This window comes from Grammomys surdaster, unplaced genomic scaffold (genome assembly GCF_004785775.1).
Source record: "Grammomys surdaster isolate TR1022 unplaced genomic scaffold, NIH_TR_1.0 125984, whole genome shotgun sequence".
NCBI classification, from domain to species: Eukaryota; Metazoa; Chordata; class Mammalia; order Rodentia; family Muridae; genus Grammomys; species Grammomys surdaster.
Window position 1 is genome coordinate 2,889,215 of NW_021620800.1, and position 15,837 is coordinate 2,905,051.

Here is a 15,837-nt window from a genome sequence, read left to right on the forward strand (position 1 = left end):
GACACCTCCAGACTCAAAAGAGGAGGATCCAACAAGTCCAGTTTCCCCAGGAACGTTTTGGTTGTGTTTATCTGTGCCTAGATCATTTTTGTAAAACATGGATTCCTCCAGATCAGTTACTTCCTGTGAGGAGAAATCTCTTCAGAGAGCAGGAACGGAGACCGCTCATAGAACTGGGGAATCGCAGCAATAAACTTTGGAACCAGCCTTTTACTATCTCACTGGGTTGGCTCTGGAGACTGATTCCTTAACCAAAAGTGCTGAATCTGCAACTTTCTTTCCTAGTTGTTTTGCTACCTCCTAGGAAATCCTTCAAGGAGTCCTGGTGCTCCAGGAGGAGCAGGTAGGAGGTTGGGCGAGGCCTTCCCATCAAAGAAAGGAGGGCTCAAACAGGGTGCTCCATTTCACCAGGACTCCAGCCAAGTGCCCTCAGGTTCCTATCACATGCTGTTCAAGGAACCCAGGACTTGATCACTGGACCATAGAGGGGGGAAAAGGAACAGAAAGAGTCATCCTTTGATCTTCACTTCCCGCTTGGGGAAACTGTGGCCCAGAGAGAGCCAGCAACCAGAGAGCTCTATAGATAGGATCCAATCCTGTGTCTCCGATCTGAGTGGGAGGAGCCAGGGATTCCCTGGCTCGACTCAATGGGGGGGGGGGTCTTGGCTACCGGTCCCACTGGCCTCAACCACCCACCCACTTTTCTCACACCAGCAGTGGAGCTGAAGCTGGAGCTGACACATTATCAGACCGGCAGGAGCCAGCAAGGCCTCCTCTCTCTCCAGTCCCAAAGCTCCTCATTTAAATGTGACAGCACCAACTCCCCCAGGGTAAGATCTAACTACGTCCTCAAGAGTGGGATGGAACGGAAGATCAGGGCGGGAGCTGTGGGGTTGGAGTTGGAAGAACGTATTTTTCAGAGTCCTCTTTTATGGCCTTCCAGAGGACAAGGGATGCAAATTGCCCCAGAGCCAGGGCACTGACTGAGAAGTGGTGTTGTTTTGTTTGGGTTTAGTTTTAAAAGCTGGGAATTTAAATTCCCCCAAGCCCCTCCCTTGATGTAGTTATCTGAACTCTGCCTGTCAGCCTGCCCTTAGCTCTCAGAGTTAAACAATCGAACTTGCTTGTGTTTCTGTGTCCTTCTCTGTGCTGAAATCTGTCTGCTTGCTAGAGACACTACTTACCTGCGACAGTCTCTGAAGCTACCCCTCCCCCATTGTCCTTCCCTCCCCCCAGTGCAGTGAATCTTAGCCTTAGTTACCTTGGAGCCTGCCTCCTGTTTTCCCTTTTCTTTTGTGTATAAACTTGATCTCGAATGCCAATGAGTGTGAGGTCAGAGGTCAACCTCAACCTTGAGAGTATTTGTGGGTGTGTGCTATGAACACCTGTGGAGGTTGGAAGACAACTTTTGCCTCAGCAGGGAAGGGCTCTTGCCACCAAGCCTAGGACCCCACTTGAGTTGTTTTATTTTTGTTTTGGGTTTTGTTTGTTATCGTCTCTTGCTGAGTTGCAGCTTATGGATGACGCCAAGCCAGTTACTGAGTCCCAGTGATCCATCTGCTGTTTGCTTTCTTGGGGAGGAGAATTGAATTTAGCCCCACTCCTGAAGGCAAAATAGCTTCAGTTCTCCCAAGTTCCAAATTAGCCTAATTTTCTATCCTCTCAATCTCCAACAAAACTGCCCGGGGGGTGGGGGGCGGCAGGAAGGGGGACAAGAAGAAGTGAGGGAGGAGGAGGAGAGAGAAAGAAAAAAACAAAACGCTTCTGTCCCCTCCTCTCTTGGCTGACCCTTGCTCTGTGCAGAATGCTGCTCCTGGTACTGGGTCCCTGGATGGGTAGGCTGGAGGCCTGCAGGGCCTGTCCCTAAGCCTTCCTGAGCACCACACTTACTATCACTGGTTTACTTGTGTCTGCTAAGTACAACAGAATGACACCCAGGTCAACCCTGCTGCCAATTGTCTAAGTATGTTTTCCTTTCACTTTAAGAAATAAGGAATTGCTGGGCAGTAGTAGCACATGCCTTTAATCTCAGTGCTCAGGAAGCAGAGGCAGGAGGATCTTTGTGTTTGAGGCCAGCCTGGTCTACGGAGTGAGTTCCAGGACAGCCAGGGCTACACAGAGAACCCTGTCTCGAAAGTAAACAAACAAAAAACTCAAAAAAGAAAGAAACAGACAGACAAAGAAAGGAAGGAAGGAGAAAAGAGAGAAAGAGAGGAAGAGAGGAAGAGAGGAAGAAAGAAAGGAAGGAAGGAAGGAAGGAAGGAAGGAAGGAAGGAAGGAAGGAAGGAAGGGAGGAATCTTAACACATTGCCCAGGCTGGACTACAAACTTGCGAGTTTATGCAATCCTCTTGCCTTCGCCTGCTGAACAGCCAGGATCACAGGCGGAGTGGAGCCAGACAGTCCTAAGCCCCTCACACTTAGTCTCTGTGCACAGATTTGATGATGAATCAGAAATGTGAAGATGTGAACCAGGCATGGTGGCATAGGCTTGTAACTTTAGGCTATTCAGAAGGCTGATGCAGGAGGATTGAAGTCTAAGGCCTGCTTGGACAGCCTAGTGAGACTCTGTCTCAAACCATAGAGCAATCTAAGAGCTAGAGAGTAGTCCAGTGGTGTATGTTCATCTAGCATGTGTAAGGCCCCATGGGTCAGTCCTTAGCTCTAGACTGTAGAGAGGGGAATGGAGCCCCTCGTGGACTATGAGGATAGCAGAGGCTCAGCACTGAACGGGAAGGATGCCCATGGCCTCTCAGAGTGCTGGGTTTGCAACATCTGGATAAATAATCATCCTGGTCAAGGTCAGAAGTCTTTACCTCCACTCACTTTAGTAAAAGACAAGCCTCTTTTTTTCCCCTTACCTTACATGAACCAAGGAGAGCATGGAACCCAAATCCCTGTGCCTCAGACTTGAGAAAAACACCTCTTCTCCATCTTTTCTCTGTGTGTGTGTGTACACGCATGCGTGTGTACACGTGTGTGATGGTGCTAACACTGTACTTCCTGGAAGTCAGTTCCCTAATTCGGCTGATCTCCTATGGCAGCAGTTTTCAACCTGGGGATCAAATGACCCTTTCACAGGGGTCGCCTAAGACAAATTTCTGGTGGTCTCAGGAAGGCCACCTTCCTTCCTGACACACGGCTCCTCTATGCATCTCCAGGGGGATATCCACATGCAGGTATGCCACCTACAAGTACCCAGCGTGATGACATCATAGCACCAACCCCATCTCATCTACCCTGAACAAATACAATACAGGTGTATGTGACAGGGTCGGTACCATTGTGTGCTTACAGTGGGCCAGTCGCACGTGTAGAGAGCAGCAGTATCGGAAGTAAAAATGACACTTCGTGAATTTTAATTACTGGGTAACTGTAAAATTATGTACTGTAAAATATCAACTACTGGCCGGGCGGTGGTGGCGCACGCCTTTAATCCCAGCACTTGGGAGGCAGAGGCAGGCGGATTTCTGAGTTTGAGAGTTTGAGGTCTACAGAGTGAGTTCCAGGACAGCCAGGGCTACACAGAGAAACCCTGTCTCGAAAAAACAAAAAACAAAACAAAACAAAAAATATCAACTACTGCATATATATATATATATATATATATATATATATATATATATATTTATGTATTTTTTTTTATATTCAGCTGTGGTTGGTGTGAATACTAGCCCCTTGTGATAGTAACAGCTATGAAGAAGAAAAAAAAAACAACCCAGAATGGTAAATCGTAGGGACCTTTAATGCACTGTATTGACTCAATACCAATGTTTCATCTTTTGTATTATTAAAGCTATTGTTATATATTATTTTCATTAGAAAAACATCCCGTGACAATGGATCCTGTAGAGAAGAACGTTAAGAAAATATACCGAGAACCTTTAACAGTGTGGTTTTGCCTCAATAATTACAGCAGGAATTGAGAAACCACAATGTGTTGTTTGTTGTAAAGTTCTGTCAGCTGAATCTAAGAAGCTGAGCAAACTTCAGTGCCATTTCGGTAGCAAGCATCTGAGCTTGGCTGGCAAAGATACCAGCTATTTTAGAAGCACAGCTGATGGACCTAAGAAAGCCAGGATTGACACTGGCGGCCAGTAACACAGACAACATGCAGCAGCCTTTGAAGTGTCACATGTGACAGCTTGCAGAATCGCCAGAGCTATGAAACCTCACACCTTCGCTGGAGATTTACCGTTGCTGGCAGCCAAAGACGGCATTCAAGTCATGATCAGAGGTGAATTTGTTTCCAATTGAGTGCAAGTTCCTTATCTAAGGACACTGTCTTCAGAAGAATAGATGACTTGTGAAGCAGAAATTTCTGGTTTCTTTGGAAACTCAGTTGTGTCATGTGATGTTTTTCTGGAAGCTGTCTTGTGAGAGGATGTTTTACTGAAGCAGACACTTGAGAGGGCTCGTGATGTTTTGCTGGAGCTGTTAAGCTTTAATCTGTTGCTATGTGCTGTAATGTTATGCAGATTATGATTGCCCCAGAGACAAGAGAGTTTGCACCTAGACCTAGGTGATGCTATGTGACCCTGCTCCCCAAGTTATCCCTGATTGGTTAAGAAAGATGCCGACAGCTCGGCAGAAGAGACATAGGCGGGGTTTAAGGTTTCTGGGCTTGGGGTCAGAAGAGAATCATGATGGGGAGAAGAAGGTGAAGAGAGGAGAAAGCCGCCATGGGTTAGGTGAGTCATATAATATTGGCCATGTGGGTTGGCTAATTGAAGTTAAGAGCAGCCCAGACAACACATGGCAAATTTACATAATGGGATTATTGGCTGGGAAATAAACATAATAGCGTAAAGGACAGACATCTGCCCAGCTCTGTGGTCATTGAGGCTTATTATAAATATAAAGGTTGTGTGTGGCTTTTATCCAGGAACTAAATGGCCAAAGACGGGACAGGGTAGGAACCCCAGATTGGGATTAAATTTTTCTACAACAGGAATGGATGCTTGAGAGGATGCCTGATGTTTAGAAAGGATATAAATATAGCCCCACAGACAGTGAGGGGACACTCTTGCATTGTCTTGCCTTGCAATACTACATTGGTCTTTGCTAGGCTTGTAACACTTCGTTAGTCTCCGTAGAGAGAAATGCACCAAAGAGCTTCTCATGGTATTCCGACTGATTCTGGCTGCTTCTGTTGACTCCTGTCAATTTGGTGGAGCCTTGTGGTTTCTCCTGGATGAGACACTGCTACTGATTCATGTTTGGTGTTTGCTATTGGACTGAACTGCTGGTGTCCTGACAACGAAGATTAAAATCGCCCCAAAGAACTACTTCTAAACAGGTCCACAATCCCCTTTTCCTGTTAATCTTCTTTCTCCGCTACCTCCAGTCGGTGGGCTAAAATGGAGGTTGAAACATTTAAGAACCCTAATTAAAACAGGTTTTAAAAGACCTAAGCCTTCAGACATACCTGTTGATACTCTTGACCAGGTAACCCAGGAAATTAAATTTACTCCACTTCCAAGGTTTCCTAAGCACCTCGATGAGTCTCCAGCCATTGCAAACTGTTCAAGGTCACTGGTTTATGCAAGGCATATTAAAGATGACTTTCTTTTCCGCAGACTTCTTGAAACAACAGCTACTGCATGTGATATATTTGACACAACTGGTTCTTTTCTGAAAGACCATAAGATCTCTTGGGGAAAGTTTTGCGGTGTTTGCACAGATGGCGCGCCACTCAGTTTTGCTAGGATGTCAATCTGGATTTCAACGTCTGAAAGTGACCAGAACTCACCGTATGAGTCATTGGCAAATATTGGCAATGAAGATGCTGCCACAAGAGTTACAAGAAATAATGAAAAGCATCCCAAGTTCTGTGGATCGTGCAAAGGGAGTACTTTAAACGGCCGACTGTTTCCCAGCTGTGGGACAAGTTACATGCTCTGAACAATGCTACAGTTTCACACTGAGGTGAGATGGTTGTTGAGAGAATAAGTTTTAAAACATGTTTTTGAGCTTCGTGATGAACTCGACATGTTTGTTTGTTTGTTTTTGCAGCTTTCAGGAACTTTACTTTCCTTCCACCTTTTTTTCCCTTTGCTCAGGTGTCTGCAGAGCAGCTCAGGATCACACAGTGGTGACTCCAACTCACTAGGTGGCCTGCGCTGTGGGAGCTGCTGACCAGTCCTCAGTGCACCCAGTCTTCTGTGGGGAACTACTGGATGGGCACAGGGGGTACCTGCACACCCTCAGACCCGTAGACCACCTCAGGCTGAGCAGCAGTGAACTCAGGAGGTGGTACGGTCCGTTCACCATGGAATTCCTCCCTGGTCACAGTCTTCTCAGCAGCAGCCTGTTCCTCCTTCACAATCGCCTCTGGGTCTCTGTAGAAGTAAAGATCAGGTATAACCTCCCATGGGTGCTCACGGGAGATAGTACCTCGCATGCGGAGTACTTCCCGGGCCAGCATCCACCACATCAGACCCACTGAGTGAGCTCCCTTGTTGTTGCACGGGATAGCAATGTCCACATAGCACAGGGGAGAATCTGCATTACACAGAGCAATGGTGGGCAGGTTGACATAAGAGGCCTCTGTGAGGGGCTGGTGGTCAGCCCTGGGATCAGTCACCACTAGAAGCCATGACTCCCTGAAGGCTTCGTGGATCTGGTTAGTGAAGGTCCCGGGTGTGGAGGGCCAGCAATTGGAGTAGCTCCTGTGGCAGCAGCAAACTTCTGCACAGCCTGCTGGACAGTGTTTCTGGAGGAGGTGACACTGACGTCAGCGAGGTTCTCAATGGCAACAATGGCTCGAGCTGCGAACAACAGCTTTTCCCAGGTCCTCTTCAGATTTATGGTGTAGATACTGTCACTTTTCCTTTTGTAGATGTACTGCTCTGTCTGAAAGTCAAGGTTGGTGCCACCTGAGTGGGTTCCTGCAGCAAGGAATTTGAGGACATCCTCCTCCTTCATCTGCAGGACGTCAAGGGCTCTGGACATTGTGTAAGTTTCCCTTTTAACTTACGATAGGAACCAAGAACAACGCCGTATGGACCCGTCCCCGGGTAGCGCAGAAAAAGCTCAACATATTTTTAAACCAGAAAGCAAGACAGCAGTTTGAAGCACTTTTCAGATATAAAAGAGAGTTATAGAATGTAGCTTACTTGGTTGGTGCCATCTTGAATGAGTTAAATTTATTACAGCAAGAACCAAATAATGTGCCTTGATTTGTCGGAAAAGATCTGATCGGTCCAAATGAGACTTTGGCTTTGGCAATAATAATAATAATAAATTAAAATTCACATGTTACCTACCTTATCTGCTTTCTTTGAACCACCACCTGGCTCCTTTTTAAAAACAAAAAAACCAACTTTTTTTGTTGATTCTATGTGGATTTCACATTCCAATCCTAACTCATCTTCTCATCCCTTTGTATCCGCCCTCCACCCTTGCAACTTCCTACCCCCGAAAGGAAAAACATACGACAGAAAAATATCTTGTCACAGAAGCTGTAGTGTGTCACAGTGTGTCCCACAGTGTACCCTTTGCACACACTTCTTTACCTGCAGATGCTCATTGCAATGAGTCATTGGTCTGGTTTGAAGCCTCTGGCTTCTGTTACATTATCAATACTGGATCCTTATCCTCACAAAGACTTCTCTCAGATACCCTGTTGTTGCAGATCCTGCAGCTTTGGATCTGAGGGACTGGCCCTTTCATTCCAGTGCTCCAGCAAGTCATAGATGAGTTGGATGTTGGGGTGGGTCAACTCAAAGCTCTGGATCTGTGCCTGGGAGTTTGCTGAAATAATCAGCCCGCTAGCTCTCCATGCCCACACCACCAGGGTGAGCTCATCAGCCCTACCTGGGCTAGCTCACCCAATGCTGCAGTTGGTGAGGGTCAGGGCCAGCTCTCCTGTTCTCATGATCTCAGGGCCAGCTCTCCCACCTGCTGCAAACAATGAGGTGAGACACATCACTCCTTTGCTGAAGCCAGTCCATGGCAGACAAGGGATGGGGCCACTCTCCCAAGTTCATGCCTCGGTGCTCCCAACCCCCTCACCTCTACTGTGCTGCCTAGGAGAGAAGGCCCGTTCAGCACAGTGCCTCCATTGGCAGTGTAGACCCGGGACCTCTGCTGTGGGAAGCCATTGGGGCTGCTTGGCAGGAATCTGACATTGGCCAAGGACAAGGAATTGGGCTTTAGACAAGAATCTGACTTTGGGCCATGACAAGGAAGTAAGTTCAGGCAGGAGTCTATTTTTAGGCTAAAACAGAGAAGTAAATTCAGTCAGGAATCCTAGTCTTAGGCTAAAACAAAGAGGTAAGCCTCAGGCATGAATATGATTGTGGGCTAGGACATGGAAGTAGGCTCAGATACTTTGTCATCCTGATGAACCCTTAGAACCAGCGATCATGAGAGTGATCACGGGACTCTGTATATTGCCTTGTTTGTTCCTTGACTGTTTGTTTCTATTGTAATGTTGGTTCCTCAAACCTAGAACTGACCTAAATACTTGCGTGTAATTAAAAGGGTTTAAAAGAAAAGTTGAATTAAACAAACCTGCCTTCAGCCTCAGAACTGGCTGGGGTCATGCTGCAATTTTGTCTAACCGTCTCTTTTCTTTTAATCCTCACTCCTGCGCTGGAGAACCTGTTGACTGACTGAGTGGGCTTGGTCACTCTGCATATTCTTTGGTCGTAACATAGGCCTGAGGCATCCACACAGACCCCAACTTTCATGAGACCACAGACCTAGACATGGCTCCCGACAGCTACATGTCTAGATGTCCCCATGGTCTCGGGAGGTAGAGCGGGCCACTCAGATCAGCACGTCCCTCTGCAGCAGCAGGTCCCTTAGATATCACAAGATCCCTGGTGGCAGGCCAGACCACAGACATCTATTTGGCCTTTGATGGAAACTTGGGCCACAGACATGGACACAGACCTCCAGCTGCAGCAGGACTATGGACCCAGCAGACATCGTACCTGTCACCAGCTCAGGGCCAGGACCTCAGCATAGCTTGTTCCTATCTGCCTGTTCCTCGTTGCTGTAGTCTCCAGTCCCACCTTTCCTACAGTGTATGAACTCCTCACTTCATTGTCTCTTCTGTCTTCCTACTGCCTACTCCATCTTGACCATCTCTCCAACACATGATTCCTGAAGCATAGCGGCACCTGCCACAGGTGCTTGGGTATTGTAGTAATTAATTAAAATCAGCCTCTGGCTCAAGCTGATTAAGCTGCAGTGGCTCTGCCTAGCCCAGCCGCCATGTTTCTCGGACTGAGGCCACGTGCGTGCTGCAGCTAAAGCTGGCCCACCAGAAACACCAGCCCTGCCACCCACTAGATGCCAGCATGAGAGATGGCTCTGCCAATCTTCTACGCTGTCTCCACAAGGCAGGGCATTGCCCAGACCATTCTGCCATCCATGTGGGCCCAGTAAGAGAATGAGACTCTAATTCTTATAGATTAATCAAAGGCTTTATATGTTTGATAATGATTAATAACAAGACGCCCATACAAAGAGAGTTGTATCCCAATTAACTAACCTAATTATAAGTTTCTAAGTTGTTCCCCATGAGTGCTCTCCATACCTGTGTGGTTCTCCATCCTCCTACATCTCTGCCCTCTCTAGCTCCTCCTCTTCCTCTTTCTCTTCTCATTCCTCTTCCTCTGCTAACCCCTCCCACCTTAGCTCCTCCTACACTTGGGGGGGTCTTTCTTCTGGCCAACCTAGGACAGATGCTTCAAGTCTACCATTACTTAAGTTTATGCTAAATCAGACTCTCTCTGCTTCCCGTCTTTACCACTCTCGGTGGGAAAAGGGGTCACGGTGTAGTCCAGGCTGACATAGGACTATGGCTTCTGCTTGCTCACCTCTGGAGTTACAGGCAAGTACCACTATGCAGGCTCGGCTCTACAAACTGTCCTACTCTTCTCTTTTTTGCCAGCAAAATTTTTAATCCAACAATCTTACCACCTTCCCATCCCAGCAGCTTACATTCCCTGTGTTTCAAAAACTTCCTTCCTGGGAGACTGTCTTAGTGTTTCATTGCTATGAAGGGATCCACAACCAAGGTAACTCTTTTTTTGTTTTGTTTTGTTTTTCGAGATAGGGTTTCTCTGTATAGCCCTGGCTGTCCTGGAACTCACTCTGTAGATCAGGCTGGCCTCAAACTCAGAAATCTGCCTGCCTCTGCCTCCTAAGTGCCAGGATTAAAGGCATGAGCCACCACTGCCCGGCCCAAGGTAACTCTTAAAATGGACAACATTTAATTGGGGCTGGCTTACAGTTTTAGAGGTTTAGTCCATTATCATGACAGGAAGCAAGGCAGCAAGTAGGCAGACATGGTTCTGGAGAAGCTGAGAGTTCTACATTTTAATCCTAAAACATCCAGGAAGAGACTCTCTTCCCAAGGGATCCAGGAGAGTCTCTTCCGCACTGGGTGGAGCCTGAGCATAGGAGGCCTCAAAGCCCGCCCCCCACAGTGACAAACTTCTTCTAAGAAGGCCACACCTCTTAATAGTGCCACTCCCTGGGCCAAGCATATTCAAACCACCACAGGGATATAAACAATCCACATGGTCCCATTGGCAAACCCAAGTCTAATCCCACCAAAGGCCAACCTGAAGAAACAATGGATTTAAAGTTTACTTGCAGAGCAAGAGTGAGGGGTTGCACGAGGGACCCCAAAGCTGCCACTCTAGAAGGTCTTCGCCCAACATGGGTGATGGTTGCTTCAGAGCTGGATACATGGATTTCCTCCTCAGTTAAACTTCCCCGGCCTAAATACCCCAGCACCTGCTGATACACATCTCCCTCCCAGGCTAAGTAGACAAGTGGCTAAGAGGAGGCTGGGGTCTCAGGTGAAGCTCCTATAACCCGCCCTCTTGCAACCTCAACTGCCGATGCCTCTCACAAGCAAGCACTGCTGCTCTGATGAAGATGAAGGCTCCTCTCCCACCCCCCATGACAGACCATGCTCCGCTATGGTGCATGAGTAAGGTTTGTTTTCGTTTTTTTCTAAGACAGGATTTCTCTATGCAGCCCTGGCTGTCCTGGAACTCACGTGTGAGGCCTAAAGTTACATTTTAAGTTTTAAATTTTTGTGCTAAGAGATCTATAAAACAAAAATGCCTCTAACCTGTAAGCCCCACTCACCCAAGGGCAGATCACTTTCTGGAATGCTGGGGGCTGTTTAGGTAAGATACAAGCCACATGTTCTCACTTCTGTAAACAAGGTTGTGTAGCTCAGAGGTTTTAGCGACACTGCTTTGGCTCCTGGTGGGTCACATGCTTCCAGCCACACACCCAGGAACTCCTTGGCCTCACAAATGAAACACACACACACACACACAAACTTATTTTTGAAATGCTGTGGCTAGCTCAAAGGTTGGGCAGTTCTAATCCTCCACCTGGCAATCATAGATTTCCCTCCAGTACTTCTGACTCAACACTCTCCAAATCTCCGATCTATCTTTGCTGCCCTGTACCTTCTGGGTGGTTCCTTAGTTTTTGCTTCCCAAGACACTTCTGGGAAGCCCTTTTCGGGGCTGCATTTCTTCTCATCTACATTTGGAATGATTTTCCTTCTGCAGCTCTAAATCTGATCCACCTCCCTCCGAATCATGGTGATCCTCTGATCCTCCTCTCTCCTGTGTTCGAGCCCACACAAATCTAAGAGTCCCACCCTGTCTCCCTGTGCCCAACCATTGGCTGCTGGCATCTTTATGGATCAATCAAAAATCAATTGGGGACAAGGACCTTCAGCGTTTGGACATGCAGATTCCCGATTAAATCTAAGCGTTAGAACCAATCCCCAACAAAGTTGTCAGCCCCAACTGCATAGGATGTGCTTGACCATGCATAGGTGAGAGGTATGTAGGCAGAAAGTAAGACTGGACAAAGGTGGGAAGTTTGTAGCCTTGTGAGGTTCATCTTTATAAGGACCTGACAAATGTAATTCATAACCATTCTCCAGGAATCCCAGGAAACCTGTATCCATTGTCCTGGCCAGTGTTTATAAAGCTTGCTTCACGTTCAGCTCAGACATTGTGGTAGTGATCTTATCCTCATCCAGATGGATTAATACCAGGTTGGCCTTGAACCCACGAGATCCACTTACCTCTGCCTGACAAGTGCTGGTATTAAAGTCATGCATCACCGCACCCAGCTTGCCGTAATGGTCCTGAAAGGTGTGTTTGACTCAACTCTTCCTTGTGACATGGAATCTTCAGATGCTGGACGTTAGACGGCCCAGATCTGTGGGCATCCATTTTGTATTACTGAAGTGAAATGCGCTGCAGACTAACCTGAGGAGATTTGGGAGGCTTGCTAGGAGCCTGCCCTGTCTTAGAATGGGTGCTGAAATAGGTCGCAGAGTGGAAACTCAGGCCAAAGACTGATGATCCATGGCCTGTTAGGAAACTTAATTCTTACTGTTCCATGCTTCATTAAGTGCTGGAAAACCTAATTATTATTTATAAATGACTTTGTAAGTCTCTGGTGATTAACATATGCTGTATACCAGCGTGGAGTTCGGCACAGGATTTACTGCTAAGGCTCGGTGAGAGGGGAGGCCTGGAATGATTAACTTAGTGAAACGGGAAGAGAAAGTCACGTGCTCGCTTCGGCAGCACATATAGTAAAATTGGAACGATACGGAGAGGATTAGCACGGCCCCTGCGCAAGGATGACACGCAGATTCGTGAAGCGTTCCATATTTTTTAAAAAAAAGAAAGTTATGCTTGCAGAAAGAAAATATAAATTTATACACAGAGTGATACATTCACATTTTTTGGTGAACCTGACCACCTGTCTCATCTACTCCATAAGTATTCATGCATATTTCCATACATATACCTATATTTATATATATACATACACACACACACACACACATATATATATATATAATTTTTTTTGAATGGAGCAAAAGCCCCCACAAGCAGGTTTCATTGATCAAGTGCCAGCACAGAAAGAACATACTCATTCTGGATGAAAAATATGCTCCAACCTTTATTGCTTAGAGAGAGAAAACTACCTTTTTAGTAAGAAAATTCCCTGTCCTTATCAGAAGAAACTTGCTGTTAAGAAAAAAAACCTGTCAGCCAGGCGGTGGTGGCGCAGGCCTTTAATCCCAGCACTTGGGAGGCAGAGGCAGGCAGATTTCTGAGTTCGAGGCCAGCCTGGTCTACAGAGTGAGTCCCAGGACAGCCAGGGCTGCACAGACAAACCCTGTCTCGAAAAAACCAAAAAAAAAAAAAAAAAAAAAAAGAAAAAAAAAGAAAAAAAAGAAAAAGAAAAAACCTGTCTCGCGGTAATACAAAGCTCTCTGTTCTGTTCTCTTTCCCCCCCCTTCCCCCTTCCGTCCTTCCCCCCTCCTCTCTGCTGTCTGCTCTCTGTTCTCTCTGCTTTCCCCAGTTTATGACCTTTAGTTATGAGATAAATGATTCTATAGCCAGCCTAAAAGGAATGTTTTCCCTGAACATAAACCTGATTCAAGCTTCACTTACCTGCAGAGAATCTGCTCCCGAGGGTGGGCTCATGCCTAAGGATCATTATGCTATTTAATTACATCAGGAAAGACATCGTAACAACAATCGGTTCTGAGATGAACTCTCTAAAAGCCTTGCAATTTCAGAGTTTATCCATCTCAGCCACACAAAACCATGGGCCATCTTCAGAAAATCACCTACTGTTTCCCGCTCTCTTAGATGGCTTCTGACAGGAGGCTCAAGGGCATGGTGCTGGCATCAGTTTGGCTTTGCCGAAGGCCTCATGGCTGGGTCACATTGCAGTAATGGCAGGTGTGTGTGTGTGTGTGTGTGTGTGTACAGACAAGCCACACTACTGCAGAAAGCCAGCGAGGGGCCAGTGTCCTATGGTCTCCTCTGGCATCACAGCTCTCCCCGACATTAAAGACCTCTTGAAGGTCCCACTGCCTCCCAAAACAGCCACTCCAGGATACCACACCTTGAACGCATGAAGACTGGAACACATAAAACCATGGAGGAGCACGCAGGCCATCTGAACACGGCAAAAGTGCTGAGTCCAATGTGTCTCAAATCCTTCCCACTGTAACTAGAAGATTATTTGTGACTTGCCACCGGGGGTGGGGCACAAGAGAGGTAGAGCAGAATGAAATGTAGGCATGGTGTGTTCACTTATTACCTGAATTTCAGCCCTAGGCCCCGGCAAGTGTGGGGAGAGTGCAGAGGCTCACAGGGTCACCGACTCTCAATAAGTCATCCTATGCCGATCAGCGAGGGACTGGGAGAACTAGCAGGGACAGCCAATGTCAGTGTTGGGAACATGAGCCCATGTATCCAGGCGCCACCAGAAGCAGGGTCCCGCCTTTTTCTTCTAATTCTGTGCTGGGAACTGAGCTCAAGGGCCTGTGCATGCAAAGGCATGCTGTGCCACTGAGATCTGCCCAGGTCATGCCTATCCCTGTGTTCCAGGTAACAGGGTTCCTCGTGGGAGGAGCCTGTTAACCCTGTGACTCCCTTCCCTGCCTCTAATCACACCCCCATCACTGTTCCTTTTGTTGTTAATGTATATTATATATATAATATGCTATATGTTATATGTAAATTATATAAATAACATTTATATATAATTTATGAGTCTGGGTGTTTCGGCTGCACGAGCCTTTGATAGATATTTTAAGATCCAAGTCAAGACAGCCAGAGAACCCCATTTTTCAGCCATGCAGCACTTGCTGACAGTAGAGAAATCAGCACAAACAGGAAGCAGCTTGTCACTTCTTTAATTGCATAGATAAGATGGCACTCCTGATCCTCACACTCTTCTGTGTGGGTCAACATGAAAACCAAAGTCACCTGTGTCTTACAGGACCCGGAAACACTTCCGGTTCTGGAGATCGCTAGGATGAAATGGACAAGGTCCTTGCCAGAGTCCCAGCTCACCTCCACAGAGCACCCAGCGGGTTCTGGTGCTGATCCTCTGTGCTTGTGTCTGGTCCTTCTGCAGCAGCTCCAGTCCCTCCTGTAGATTCAGGATATACCAGCCCCTCCATGAAGTGCCCATGGTCTCTTCCAGTCCTGCAGGTTGTCTGCCCCTCTACAGCCTTGCTTTCTCTGTTTTGTTAGCCCATCTGTGTGCTAACACAGCCCATGGCCTGTTTCCTGTAAGACCCAGCATAAAGTGGGGCAGCGCATATGAACTGTACCACCTGTACCCCTTCCCTGGTCACAAGGTGGTCCTGGGGATACCCCACTTGAATGTCTTATGAAACAGCAGCATAGGGTAGAAGAGTGTTCTTACAGAGTGGAGAAAGGCATTCTCTGGGTTGGGACAACAGCCCTGTTCCAGTGTTCCAGCTGACAAGCCCCTGCCCGGTTGCTTTACTATCTATAGATTTTGGGACAGTGAGTGTAAAGCCTTTTGACAAGACATCAAAGTTATCTGCTAGGTCACCTCCTAGGGAGATGTCACATGGCTTAAACCCGCTCCGTTTTTCTGCTTGTGCCTGCTGCTCACTGCACAGCCGATAGGCACCACGAGGCACCGCGAAGTGTCTCCATTTCTTCCGGGCCTTTCCCAGATGCCCAGCTAGCAGTGTTGAGACGACAGGCATTGCAGAACCAGCTCAGGCGCAGCAACTGGAGGCTGCATCTCACCAAACGTGGCAGGTCACTAAAGGAAACTGTGGAGAGGCGTGTGGTGGGTCACTCCTGTAATCCCAGCACTCGGGAGGGAAAGGCACGAAGAAGGCTGGCCTGGGCTGCTCAGGGAGAGACTGCCTCAGAAAATAGGGCTAGGATGCAGCTCGGTAGCCTGCGTGCCCAACATGTGCAGACCCCTGGGTTCAATACCTAATGATAAGAGAGAGAGAGAGAGAGAAAGAGAGAGAGAG

General features: G+C 47.3%; 1 non-coding gene and 1 pseudogene across 1 annotated transcript; one reads left to right on the forward strand and one right to left on the reverse strand.

Annotated features, from left to right (window-relative positions):
- Positions 1 to 6,107: 6,107 nt before the first annotated feature.
- Positions 6,108 to 6,953, reverse strand: LOC114609804 (annotated as a pseudogene).
- A 5,623-nt stretch (positions 6,954 to 12,576) lies between these two features.
- Positions 12,577 to 12,683, forward strand: LOC114609832. The gene has a single exon (XR_003709588.1). It is a non-coding gene; the product is annotated as a U6 spliceosomal RNA (small nuclear RNA).
- The last annotated feature ends 3,154 nt before the right edge of the window (positions 12,684 to 15,837 follow it).